Source organism: Argopecten irradians, chromosome 3 (genome assembly GCF_041381155.1).
Source record: "Argopecten irradians isolate NY chromosome 3, Ai_NY, whole genome shotgun sequence".
Classification (NCBI taxonomy): Eukaryota; Metazoa; Mollusca; class Bivalvia; order Pectinida; family Pectinidae; genus Argopecten; species Argopecten irradians.
Window position 1 is genome coordinate 17259213 of NC_091136.1, and position 14097 is coordinate 17273309.

The 14097-nt window shown below is 37.6% G+C and overlaps 1 pseudogene; it reads left to right on the forward strand.

The window, feature by feature from the left end:
• Nucleotides 1–5021: 5021 nt before the first annotated feature.
• Nucleotides 5022–10399, forward strand: LOC138319509 (uncharacterized; annotated as a pseudogene).
• Nucleotides 10400–14097: the final 3698 nt, after the last annotated feature.

Consider the following 14097-nt stretch of genomic DNA (forward strand, 5'->3'; position numbering starts at 1 on the left):
AAAAAAATTGTCGTTCTAAATTGAATGCAAATCTTTATTGAGATACATCCTAAAAACTTGACACCTTGTAATATTTTAGAATGTAATATTTACAGCTTCCACTGACTTCGACCTGCTTTCTGGTATTATCATAATCAGTGTCTAATGATAGTTCAACACGTGCGGAGATTATATTTTTACGGGAATAGTCGCTGGCGTAGCAACGTTGTGTCATGACCCCACTTTTAGGGCTATTTACAATAAACGGTATACGTAAACGCATAAGTATACCGATACATATATGAAGTGGAACAATCATTATTTGTATTTTTATTCTAGATTTAAAATTAGACTAATAATATCGTAATTCATTTTGGTTGGATATGATTGCTTGTGAATATCTGTATTATTCAATCTAGTATCTTCACAAGATAGCTACCTGCTTGAACTAGAATGCACTATCATTATATGGCACGAATGTGTACCTGGGTCAACGTGTACATGTATGTACACTAGTAATTGGTGAGGTTGATTTCGGTCATGTCACTTGATAAACCTGCCATGCGACAGTGTGCCAAGCGAAGAGCGACAGCGCGACAGTGCGTGTAGCGAAGAGCAACAATGAGCCATGCGACAAACCCACCGTCGAATAACGCATTATCGCTCTTCGAATTGCGCACTGTCGCATGGCACTTTGTCGCCATTCGCGACCCCGACATGCAACAGTGGATAATGCGTCATGCGAGGAGCGATACAACAACAGTGCTGCAATGTGCCATGCGAGGAGCGATACAACAACATTGCGTCAAACTAAGCGCGACAATTGTGGAAATTACTCGTATCCGGAAACGATGACGTGACTGTACGTTACACCCACTCAAATCAGATCAACAGTGCGACAATCACCAAACACCAGTGGGACAATAGTGCAAGCAAAATACACGACAGTTTGATAATGCGTTACCGCATGGTGAATTGTTGCACTGTCACTCTTCACTCATTGCATTGTTGCATGACCTATTGTCAGAATGTCGCACAGCGCATCGTCGCACTGTTGCATGGCAGGGTTGCAACTAGCGACAAAGCGCAATTCGAAAGTGTGTTTATCATATGGCGCTTTGTCTCATGACGTATTGGCGTATTGTCGCATTGTGCATCGTTGCTCTTCGCTTGGCGCATTGTCGCATCAACCTGGTTCAGATCCATGAAAGAACAAATTTACTATTGACATAGCGGTAAATGTCAAATGAAATATCACACGTTTTGGAAGAACCGCCACAGTCAACGCCATGTTTCAAACTTTCGGGCTATATCGGAAAACCGAGTTGCATCACGTAACCGACATCGATGATATCCGCATGGAACCTCCCGAATCGTATCACGTGGTCAATATCGGAAATACCCGTACAAATCCAACCAAAATAAATTACGATATCATTACTCCAATTATTGAAAATTTCATAAAAGATAATAATTGCTCCCCTTCAAATTCGTATCCGTATACTTATGAGTATACACTGTACGTATGCCGTTTATTGTAAATAGCCCTTTTGGTGGAAACATATGAATGATTCGATTGTAATCAGCTGTTTAATCAAATTCGTTGACGATGATAGGAGAGAAAAAATATGGTTATTTTTATAAAAATATGCAACTATCGCCAGAATAAATAACACTAATTTGCGTGAAAAACTGTAAATATCAGGAATATATTTTTATTTTGTTAAGGTTTTGAGGGTATAATGATAATGGAGCCCGTGTAAATTTTATGTAACCCGGCTTCGCCGTGGTTAAATAATTGACACATATACTCTCATAACCTCAACAAAATAAAAATCTATTCCTTAAAGATTCAATATAAAATTTGTTCGTATTTTAAAGACAAAACGTTCTTGAGTAGTACTCTCTGAGAAAATACAAGTTATGAATTGTTAGCAAAGATTTGCACTAAATCATAAATGACAAAACGTTGTATTAAAGCAGAATTTGTTCCTATAACTGGCACGACTAATTCGATTTCATTTATGTAATTATGCTCTGGTTCTATTTTTACCAATGGAATGGACATTTTAGAACGAAGAATCTAGTGAGTCAACGGAATATTCTTCGAACAGTAAACATTGTAGATTTCATAGTGTTGTAGTTATCATATAATGATGAACATACTGTTTTATGGTTTTGACTATGTTCTGAGTAATTACTTCCTAACATATTGGTATATCATAACAATTGCTATGTTTATTCCGTAATTGCATATTAAAGATTTTGTTCCATTGCGAGTAGGTATTGATTGTGACGTTATTATTTTCTGAGCGCCATTCACGTCGCTTTCTCCGAAATGAATGACGTCACGCTTCCAAACATATGAAGTTACAATCAATACCTACCCGTATGGGCATATGATTCTGTATAATGCATATACAGAATACATCTTTGTTGATGTGATAATTTTGATGAGATTTTTTTTGTCCCATATCTACATATCTCGCTCTGTCAAATTATTCGTAGTGATAATAGAAATAAAACTATCGAATATGTTTCTGGTGTTTTTTATGATAACACGTCGAGTGTTTAAGAGTTCGTTTTCAAAAAGATTAAAAATGACGTATACAATGTATTGTGTATATGTCCAGCATTGTTTTGTTTTATTTAAGTACGCACGCACGCACGCACGCACGCACGCACGCACGCACGCACGCACGCACGCACGCACGCACGCACGCACGCACGCACGCACGCACGCACGCACGCACGCACGCACGCACGCACGCACGCACGCACGCACGCACGCACGCACGAACCAAACAATTCAAATATGGAATAATTTGAACTATCTTTTGATAATCGTCACATTTGTGACAACTTCCTGATACTATAGATGGCTATGAATGAAAATGTCAAAAACGTGTAAAGCGTAAGGTATTTATCAAGGAAAAGTCATTCAGGATATCAAAAACAACACTTCCAGGTGAGGAAATGTACCAGTATCTAAATTATTTTTAAAATGTAATACGATAATGCAAAACACAGATTCATATATCTGGGAACTCGTCAAATGTGGAGGATAAATTTATAGCCATTCAGGGTTGTTATTTGATACTTATTTCCTGAAATAGAAGATTTTCAGAAGAAAAAAACATAACAGAAACCTAGCCCACATTGCGTCGTTAATTTCCTACGGAATTGGGGATATAGACGTGCGTCGAAAATGCTAAACGATAGTTGGAAATTTACGGATATGTTCGTACACGGCCATCACCTAAAGGCAGAGTTACTTGTGGAGGGCTGTTAAAGTGAATAGTCGGGCAAAGAAAACCAGTCTTAATGCCTTCATTGGCCTTCCAAAAGTTCTCACATATTAATACGACGGTCAAGTTCTGCTTAGTTTCCCAGTTCTGGCCATTAAAGTAAAGAAAAATTGAAAGCATTGAAAGCGAGGCTGCGTGGAAATGTAACCACGGACATAGTGAGCCGGGAGGACGTTTTAGAATTTTCATACTTTAAATTAATTTCTTCGCACGCAGACAGATTTTGAAGAGAGATTTTATTTTTTCATTTCATAAGAAATTATACTGGATACATTCACACCATTTTTACCGACTTTAGCCATCCTTGCCCGACTGTTCACTTTAATTCGTTTGATTAAATTAACGTCCTTTTGACAACCAGGGTCATTTTAGGACGACCTCCATTGTATGTGATTTGTTGCGTGAGTGAAGTGCATGGTGCGTGTTTTCGGAGACTGAGGTGTCGACAAGTAATAGAGAGGAACCCTTGCCTATTTAGAGTGCTATCCTACTGAAGCATGTCAAACAAGCTTCTATGAAAATCTAATAAAGAACCCCTCCATTTGTTTATAATAAACTACATTTACACCGATTACTAACATGGCCCTGACAGAATGTGTCGAATTCCTTCTTGAAAACTGGGAAATTTCAATTTTTCTTTTATTTTCTTTCGGTCGAAAAAAATCAGGCATATCAGAAAATATACGTCACCTAAAGAGACAGGAGATTTATATCAATCAGGAATTAATTTTGTTTGATTAAATTAATACAAGTTATTACTACAGAATAACTTGGGTTATTTAAGGAACAATTTCAGGTTTTTCAAATTTGTTTATTTCATAAATTTAGTTAAATTGATATATACGAGTTGTCCCCCCCCTTCAAAACATACAGCCCCATCGACCTTTTGCAGCTTACCGGAAGTGACCTTTCCGGTCTTTTTTGTTACGGTGTTAAACGAAAAAGTGTTAAAGAAAAAACTATACATATTTGTTGTATAATCGACGTGCATCCGAAGTCCATTGTGTGGTTTCGACGCAATGCGTGCTCAATTTAGCGTGCTCAGGGCGCTGTTAATCCCGTTCTTAAAAATCTCGAATCTATTCTCACGTGTAAAGATTGTTGGCGTTCTTCAATCTACAACGCCGTTAGCTGTAGCAGCGTTATTTACACGTTTGTATAGTTCTACTGAATCCTTGTTACGTCAATGGAAAATAATTAGACTCATCAAATGTTAAAATATCGGGTTTTTTATTTTTTCTTATTTATTTGAAGCAGGTCAGTGCGTCCCGCTCGGTCCGAGTTGTCAAACGGCGAGCGTCGTCGGTTTAGATCTATCTATTGATTTCGGCTGATATTTGCACTCGTGCAGGTTGAGGTTGTTTTCGTGTTATTAAAAGTTACAAAAATCGTTAGGAAATTGATTGGAACTAGGTTTAGATTTAAATGTTTAATTCTTTTAGTGAACGTATTTAACATCTGTATCAAATAATTAGTCGAAATTCTTGTTAATGTTTATTTATTTATAATTTGTCAATATTTAACAATTTTGAGTTCGAACTACTTAACTTGGCTAGGAATTCTTTGTGGACTGTTTTTGTGTCCAAATTGCTGATGATGAATTATACCAGGTTTGAAGATTCTGTCTACAAAATAATTACAGTTTATAATTTAATTACAATTTAATATTCATTAATTTTGGTTTGATCTTGTTCTAATTTATAGGACCTATTACATTTGAGCTAGTTGCCCAACATGCCTCCATCCAAGAGAAGGAAGGCTAATAGTCCTTATGCCAGGGCTGCTCGAAGGGGTTCAGGTCCCAGGGGGCGTGGTACCAGTCAGCTGCAGGAGAGTGATCATGAGGTGTCTGCCATTCCGGAGCTACAGGAGCATGACCGTTCCCAAGGCGGAGTCCAGGATGAACAAGCATCAGCTTCCGGTACCCATTTGTTGTCGAGTATACCACTTCATTTCTCGATTTCAGGTACTGATTTTCCTTCCCCATTGATTAGTGTTGGGGACACCGTGGGAGCCCATGTATCCCAGGCAACCAGAACTCGAATCTGGAGCTCGGAATATTTGAATTTGGCTTTGTTTCTTGAAACTAATCAGGAAGTAATAAATTCACAATCGCTAAGTATAGTTGACGGTGCACTAGTTCTAAAGCAGAAAGGGACAAAAACAGAATAGATACTATAAAAGCTTGGACAGACTTTTTCATAATATTTAGTGCAATTTTTACACAGAGGCATGATAGGGGGCAGGAACTGCTTAAGTATATGTCAATTATTAGATTGGCAGCTAAATCATTCAAGGTGTGGAATGGAAAACATATGATGAGCAATTCAGGCTTCGTCAAGCTCGCCAGCCCGATAGGTCCTGGGGAGTAGTTGATGGGGAATTATGGTTAACTTGCTTGTCATCTGGCATGTCAAAGGCTGGTGACAATTCCAATCAAATCAGAAGTAACATGGCTAGAGGCTGCTGCTATGAATTTAACTATAAGGGATTATGTCAAAGATCAAATTGTAGTTATGCTCATAAATGCATGCAATGTGGTGGGTCTCATTCAAAGATTTCTTGTTTTCGAGGTCAAGGCCAGGGGTTCAAAGGTCAAGTTGGGATGAATAATATTAAAATGCCTGCTCAATTTAGTGGGGCAAACAATATTCGGGGGTCTAATCCACCTCAGGCTAATTTTCGTCCCCAATCAGCATCCTACAGTAGATACCATTACAACAAAGATATGGGATCTGGGAAAAACCCCAATCAACAAAATGGCTTTTAATCGTTATTTAGACCTATACCCAAACAAAACTGTAGCACAGGTATTGAAGGAAGGTTTCGATAGTGGTTTTATACGATGGCCCGTTTGAGCCTGTCAAATTACAACTACGTTATTGAATAAGTTGTACATTTATAAATTGACAAAGTGTACATGACCATTTACTCTTTAGACGTTGTACATTTATAAATTGACAAAGTGTGCATGACCATTTACGGTGGGCAGGGCAAGGTATCGGCGTGAGTTATTGAGAGACTGGTGAATGGGGATTTTAGATTCCAGTCTTGACCTTTGGTTCAGCCTTGATTCATATTGCAGCGATAACGTGACAAACAATAAAACGCAGGCTATCATCAGTTCGAAATTCCCTGTAAATGCAGTCAGTTATATAGAATGTGGTATTCAAATTTTATCTATAAACATACAAATGCAACTTAGATGTTGTCTTGAAAACATGACTTCAGCAAATATAATTGTCTGTATACGGAAAACAACGAGGGGATGTGGTCTGCGCTTAATTGTTTGTCACGTTATCGCTGCAATATTAATGAAAGCTGAAGCAAAGGTCAAGATTGGAATCTAACATTCCCCATTCACCCAATAACTCACGCCGATACCTTGCCCTGCCCACCGTAAATGGTCATGTACACTTTGCCAATTTATAAATGTACAACTACTTAAGAGTAAATGGTCATGTACACTTTGTCAATTTATAAAATTTAATGTACAACTTATTTAATCAGGTAGTTGTAATCTGACAGGCTCAAACGGGCCATCGTAGTTTTAAGCTTCATTTTACAGGCCCTCGTTATCCAAAGGAATAAAAAAACTTGCGGTCTGCATTACAAAATCCTGATATCCTTGTTACTAAGTTACAGCATGAAGTGGAAGCTGGTAGGATGATTGGTCCATTTAAAACTAAGCCAATTTCTAATCTTAGAGTCTCACCAGTGGGTTTAGTTCCTAAAAAAACAGGGGGTTGGAGGCTGATTCAGAATTTGTAATATCCAGAGCATGAGAGCGTCAATGATTTTATAGACGAATCCCTTACTTCAGTACACTACACTACATTTGATCAAGCATTGTCAATGGTTCAAAAGCTTGGTAAGGGTGCCTTGCTAGGAAAAAAAGATATCAAATCAGCCTTTCGTTTGCTGCCAATTTTTTCAGGTGATTTTGACTTATTGGGTATAATCGCGGGTGGGTGAAGATTATTATGTTGACAAGTGTTTACCCATGGGGTGTAGCATCTCTTGTGCTGCCTTTGAAAAGTTCTCAACATTTTTGGAGTGGCTAGTACGTAGTCAATGTAACAGCAATTCAATCGAACACTTTCTCGATGACTTCCTATTTGGGGGTAAGTCTGATGACATTGCTTGTAAACAGGCCATGGACAGTTTTGATAATATTTGTCAGGAATTAGGTGTACTTGTCGCAGAAGAAAAGACTGAGGGTCCAGTCACTTGTTTAGTTTTTCTAGGATTAGAAATTGACACCATTGAAGAAATAGTTAGAGTACCACAAGACAAGGTTCAGGAATTAACTCTGATTTTAGCAGACTTGGTTCAACAAAATAAAATTCAGTTAAAAGACCTTCAGAGTTTATTAGGTAAACTAGCCTTCTGCGTTAAAGCTATGCCAGGTGCCAGAGCCTTTTCTAGGAGATTGTATGGGTTGTTATCTGGTGCTTCTAGACCTAATCATTTTATTCGTTTGTCAAAAGGAACAAAAGAAGATATCAGAGTTTGGTTAGAGTTCTTTCAGAGTTTCAATGGTACCTTTCATTTCTTTGATCAGAACTGGATTGCTAACTCCGACTTAGAGCTGTTCACTGATAGTGTAGATAATGTTGAATTAGGTTGTGGCGCTGTGTTCGAAAAACATTGGTTTGTCTTCAAGTGGCCCAGCAGTTGGCATAACTCGCCTGTGCTGAAAGACATTGCCTTTTTAGAATTGATTCCTATTGGAATGGCCCTCTTTACTTGGCAGAGAGAACTCAGTAACAAAAAAATATTACTACATTGTGATAACGAAGCTTTGGTGGAGATACTTAATAATTCAACTTCTCGTTCAGATCATGTGATGGCACTGATTTGTCCATTAGTTTTACATTGCATTAGAAGTAATATTCAGATCAGAGCTAGGCATGTAAGAGGTAAAGACAATTCAATTGCTGATGCTTTGTCACGTTTTCAGTGGTCCAGATTCAGGGAATTGGCTCCTGCGGCCGATTAGCATGCAACAGTCATCCCCAGGCATTTTGGAGTAATATAAAAAACAGTTTGACAATTTGATATTGGCTTCTGGTTTAAACATGTTCAATACTTTTGTTGTCCACAGTGGCCTAACAAGGGTCTGGCCCCCTCCTTTGAGCCAGATATTGAATTTTGTGCTGTACATGGCTGATAAAGGTTTGTCTCCTGCAACAGTCAATACTTATTTAGCAGGTGTTAATTTTCATGTTAAGTCTTCTGGCTTTCTTTGTGAGGATTACTTGTCTAATTTTCTCGTGAAGAAAATGTTAGCTGGTATGAGGAGACAAAGGAAAGTAAGTAATATGAGGGCCCCTATTACTGCTGATATACTGGCTAGGATCTTAAAGGCTTTGCCTTTGGTGTGCAGTTCTACATACGAGTCAAAATTGTTTTCTGCAGAATTTTTACTAGCATCTTTGGTTTTTTCCGAGTAGGCGACCTAACTGTCACGAAAACGAGCATGATTCAGAGGGTGGTATCTTTGCAGGATATTAAGATAGAGAATATTCTCGAAGTTGCTCTCCGTTTTTCAAAAACTGATCAAGAAGGTAAAGGGTATACCGTATGTATTCCTCGTTTAGAAGGAACATTCTGTCCAGTTAAAGGTCTTGAACAGTACATAATAGTAAGGCATAGGAACCCTGGCCCCCTCTTCTGTCATTTTGATCTTTCTCCTTTGACTAGGTACCAGTATGCATCAGTTTAAAAAAAACACCTTGCTTTTCTAAGGCTTTGATAGCAATCGATATAAGACACATTCATTTAGAATAGGAGCTGCCACTGAAGCAGCAATCAGGGGCTTATCTGACAGGGAGATTCAGTTGCTGGGGCGCTGGAGTTCAGACACCTTTAGGCGGTATATCAGAATTCCAGAGAAAGTTATGTTAGAACTAGAATTCTAAGCTATATTGCTTAGTCTTGATTTAGGTTTTTTTTCTGCCTCTTTGTAAAGACCTAATCTATCACACCTTTCGAAATATAATGAATTGTATTCTAGAGCACTGGCATCCCCTTGCTCTGATCGTTCAAAAAATTAGGCTATTTGTTACATGGGCTAATTTTAGCCTTACGTTTTCAGGAAATCACAGTCACTCTATCTACATAGTGGGCTCGTCCATTATTAAGCGAGCCTCCTTTCATGCAGCGACTAGGCCAGGGGGTCGCCATCTTGGATTACAACGGCAGAGTTGTTATATATGGTGGAGAGGACAGAGTGGAATGAGGTGGGATTCTGTGATTACCAATGTGCAGGATATGTTGAATGCTAGGGGGGAACCATCTATGCTAACATTACATTGTGGAGCCAATGACCTTATTGAGGTGGGGTCCTACAGTTTAAAGGGAACAAATCTGTATGGACTTCAGGTACCTAGCTAGCCTCCTTCCCCGTACAGTCCTAGTATGGTCACAGATGTTGCCCCGGTTAAGTTGGCGCGGTTCGGAGAATGTGTCTACTGCCAATCGGGCCAGAATTAGAGTCAATAGGGACATTGCAAAACAAGTGTTAGAACTGGGGGGTGGATATATTAAATACAATGATATTCAGGCAAATTGTGTTGTATTTTTAGACACAGACAATGTACATCTAAATAGCTTAGGCAATGATATATTGCTCAATTGTATATAAGGGGCAATCGCGCGAATGCTGTTTTGGGGCGACCGGTAATTCCCACAATTTTTGTAACCAGTTTAAGTAGTTATGATGCAGTAAAAATTATATATTTAGTTTAATTTCGGCTAGGGTGGTTTGAAATGTTAGCTTCGTTCCCCCATAATATTCCTATAATGTGGCGGAGGCTCATGTAAATGAATTCATTTTCATGAGCCTTGTGGCAAGACTTCGCTAACATCAGCCCAAGGAATAATTAAAATCATATATCACAAGTTAAATTGGCATATTTTGGATGATCATTGGATTCTCCTTGATCATCAAATGTCTTGAATTTTCAGTCAATTTAAATTGTTATTGTACTTGTTTTCTACTGGTAGTGATACCAGTTGGGCAGTTATTGACGCCCTTTGATTGATGCGTGGGCCGTTATTGACACCCCTTGAATTGTGTGGGCCGTTGTTGACGCCCCTTGAATTGTGTGGGCCGTTATTGACGCCCTTGAATTGCGTGGGCCGTTATTGACGCCCTTGAATTGTGTGGGCCGTTATTGACGCCCCTTTGAATTGTGTGGGCCGTTATTGACGCCCTTTGCTTGTTGTGGGCCGTTATTGACGCCCAATATTAAATGGCAAAATAAACACCGTGGCCATTACTATCAATATTATGTTTGTTGTTTTATTAAATAACCTTCTTTATAAACGATATTCATACAAACACACGATAGTACGTGTTCCTTTTTATATTTAATTCTGTCCTCATAGTCACTTAGTCTTATGCTGGTCAACTTCACACACGCGTCGTCATATGACCCATTTTGGCAAACCCTGATGATCATAAGCATGCCTGGATCCAGTTTCATGAGCATTCCTTATCGTTAAGTAGTTCCTTAAAATTCTCCATATTCCCCAATGGCCCAGACATAAAAACGAATAACAACGTATATTTTTTGCAATTGATTTATTGTTAATTCTATTAAAAAGCTGAACAAGTAACTGGAAAACGACCAATCACTTCAGACTTAACATTCCTCATGTGTCGCTTGGTAGCCCAAATTCAGATTTTCTAACTTAATTTTTGTTGTTATTTACACTTCTATAATATTAAATATACCAACACATCTCGAAAAATTGCTGAATGTTCACATGAAATAGAACAACTGCTTAATAAGAATACTGTAACAGAAACTTACAAACCCATAATTTGTAAGTAAAATCTGCAAGAGCATATCTATTCTAATATTTCATCAATTAGGAATAAAACAATAAAGGCATCACATTTTACCCATTAAGCTTTGTTGAAATGAAACCGTTACGGGATTATTAGTAACATTGCTTAAAATTATTCGTTTTAGGAAATATTATTGAATATGATATACGTTTTATATGATTATCAATTTGCCGTCAGTGCCAAAAGAAACTGTTCATTATCCCATAAAATGACCTCTCCGCCATTGTACCTTTATGGCTATGTTTCGCTTGACTATTGAAATATTAGTGTGTAATGTATTCCATATCTAGTAACCGCAAGCCGTGTGACCTGTTTCAATCAAAATTAAATATTTTCTTCTGCCTGAGACAAAATTCTTGTAATCATATTGGTTAGAATGACGTCACGTGATATCCAAGTTATAGTCGTATTAATTTAGCAGATATTGTATTAGGTTTAACCGATAGAGTTACCGTTTTTGCCCCTCACGTCTTGTTACCAAGATGACCGTCAAGTAACGCTTCGTCGCGACGACGGCACTCAGAGAGATTGAAGCAAAACATGTGAATAATATACATTGATGGCCACTTTTAAAAGCAAAACAAATATCAGCTAGACTTCTTTACGATTATATAACAGAAATAGACCATGGCAACCTATTCGAGTCATTCAAAGAATTGGAAATTTCATGAGTTCTGATTCCGTGATATTGGTTTCCATACAAAATGCATATGACATTTATTTAAATGAATGAGCATTTGACGTCCGGGATAAATTTGTTACACATTTCGTAAATGACGTAATACGGAAAAATATTTGGTCTACAATAAACAAATCGCCGTATACATCTTTATAATAGACCCAAAATTTGTCCGTATTAGGTCACTAACAAACTGTATAACTCATAATACACACCGGAGACTTTAAGATATTAAAGGTTACATGCCGATACATGCAGATATATGCACATAAAGTATGGTTATAGCATAAAGGCTCTCAACAATAGTAAAATATTAAAATGCTTAAATAATTTAACGACGATGAATTATTTCACATATATTTCAATTTGCCCGGAACTGACACTATATAACCTTACCGACCAAAATGTGAATTTATGAGATCATTATTCTCCTATAACTCCCTTTGTTCTAGTGATATGTATAACCTGTATTATGACGTCGATCTGAACGTCGTAATGCGCATTTTTTGTGCGTACTGGCTTGCTACCTGAATGAAAAACCCCAATTGTTATGTTTTTTGCAAAAATATTTTAAAATGTTGAATATTCTGAAGATAGACGTATTAATAAAAGTGTACTGATGATTTTATGTTTATTTCCATGGACTAATTTATTTATCGCGAAAAACGTCGGGGGTTCTTATGACGTCGGTGGTACTTATGTCGTCTCAAAAAGAGGCTCCACTAACGACAACTGTTCCCAATTAGTTATGTACTGAAAGTATTTTAGAGTATATGTTGTTATTGGTACCTGAACAATAAAACCATCCTTTTCGAACTAATACCGCGATATCATCGTGTTACCGTCAAATAATTTTCACACATTATTGTTACCGAGTTCAAAACCTCTCTTGGCGCGATAAATCTTTAACGAATCACCTTAGGGATCTCACACGACAAGAAATTGCACTGGTTAAAGATCCTACGCCGCTGACAAATGGTATTTTTTCTCTCTCAAAAACATGACCAGACGAACTAGTATTTTTCTTCAGTTACAAAAGTTACTTACTTTACACGATTACCCTCAGTCAAAAGTTTGAACTTCTTATTTTACTTCAAGATAAAAAATATCAAAAAAAAAAAAAAAAAAATTCATTGCGTTCCGAAAAAAATCAATCTTTCTCTGTCCTATATGGAATGAAGTACTGTGGTGCATGTACTAAAAACAAAATACATTTTTTATACATACATACTGCATTTTATGCTAATTAGACACTTATATACACGATTAAATATAAGTTACTTACCAAATGATGGATATTATTTATGCTCTGTTGGCGTTGGAGCATGTTTAAATACCTCTGGATAACACAGAAATTGCAAATAATCTAACCTTGATAACGTAATACCGTTAGAGATGCAGACATCAAAGAGGAGTTCGCAAAATTATCCGAAAAAATATACAGTACATGCATCTTTATCAACACGTAAACATATCAAACTATCTCATCTCCCCGTATTTTAGATTTCAATGAGCTATATAGTAGTTAAACATTAAATAGTATAAGTCCCCCCTTCCACAAATTTTCCGTATTTTGTTTTTGTTTTTTGCAAGAATTCACAGACCACGCAAACTCCGTTTCTCAGGACATAAAAGTTGGACTTCGTTGGAGCATGGGAAATGTATTGGTCCTAGACACAATAGTCAGAATAAAAGGTGGCGGGATTTTTACTGACCTCTATGTCAAACCCAAAGATAAGCAGCTTTATCTACAGCATAATTCAAGTCATCCATCACACACGAAAAGGGCACTAGCATATGGACTTGGGCTAAAGATTAAAAGAATATACCAAAGACACAGATTATGCAAAGCACAGAACTACACTGAAAAAACAACTTAGGAAGAGAGGGTATAGTGGTCGCGAAGTGGAAAATCAATTACGAAAAGCGGATGTTATGAGAAGGGATGATCTTCTGGCAGATCGCATTATAACTGGAAAGAACACACGCGTAGCATTTACGCATTTAATCGGGGAGTTGTAATTGACATCGACATGGGAAAGGAATAAAATGTACAGCAGGATGTTGACTGTAAAACAAGGAATCTCGAATACTCTCTTTTGTGCAGCAGATGTCAGAAAACCAGGAGAAACAGAATGGACAGTAAGTGAACGATTTAGTGAATATGTAACGGACATGCGGAATGGGTCTGACAAACCAATAAACAGACATTTTGAGGGCCACTCAGAGTTTGACATCAAAATAGCAGTATTGTTTGTACTAAAAGATCC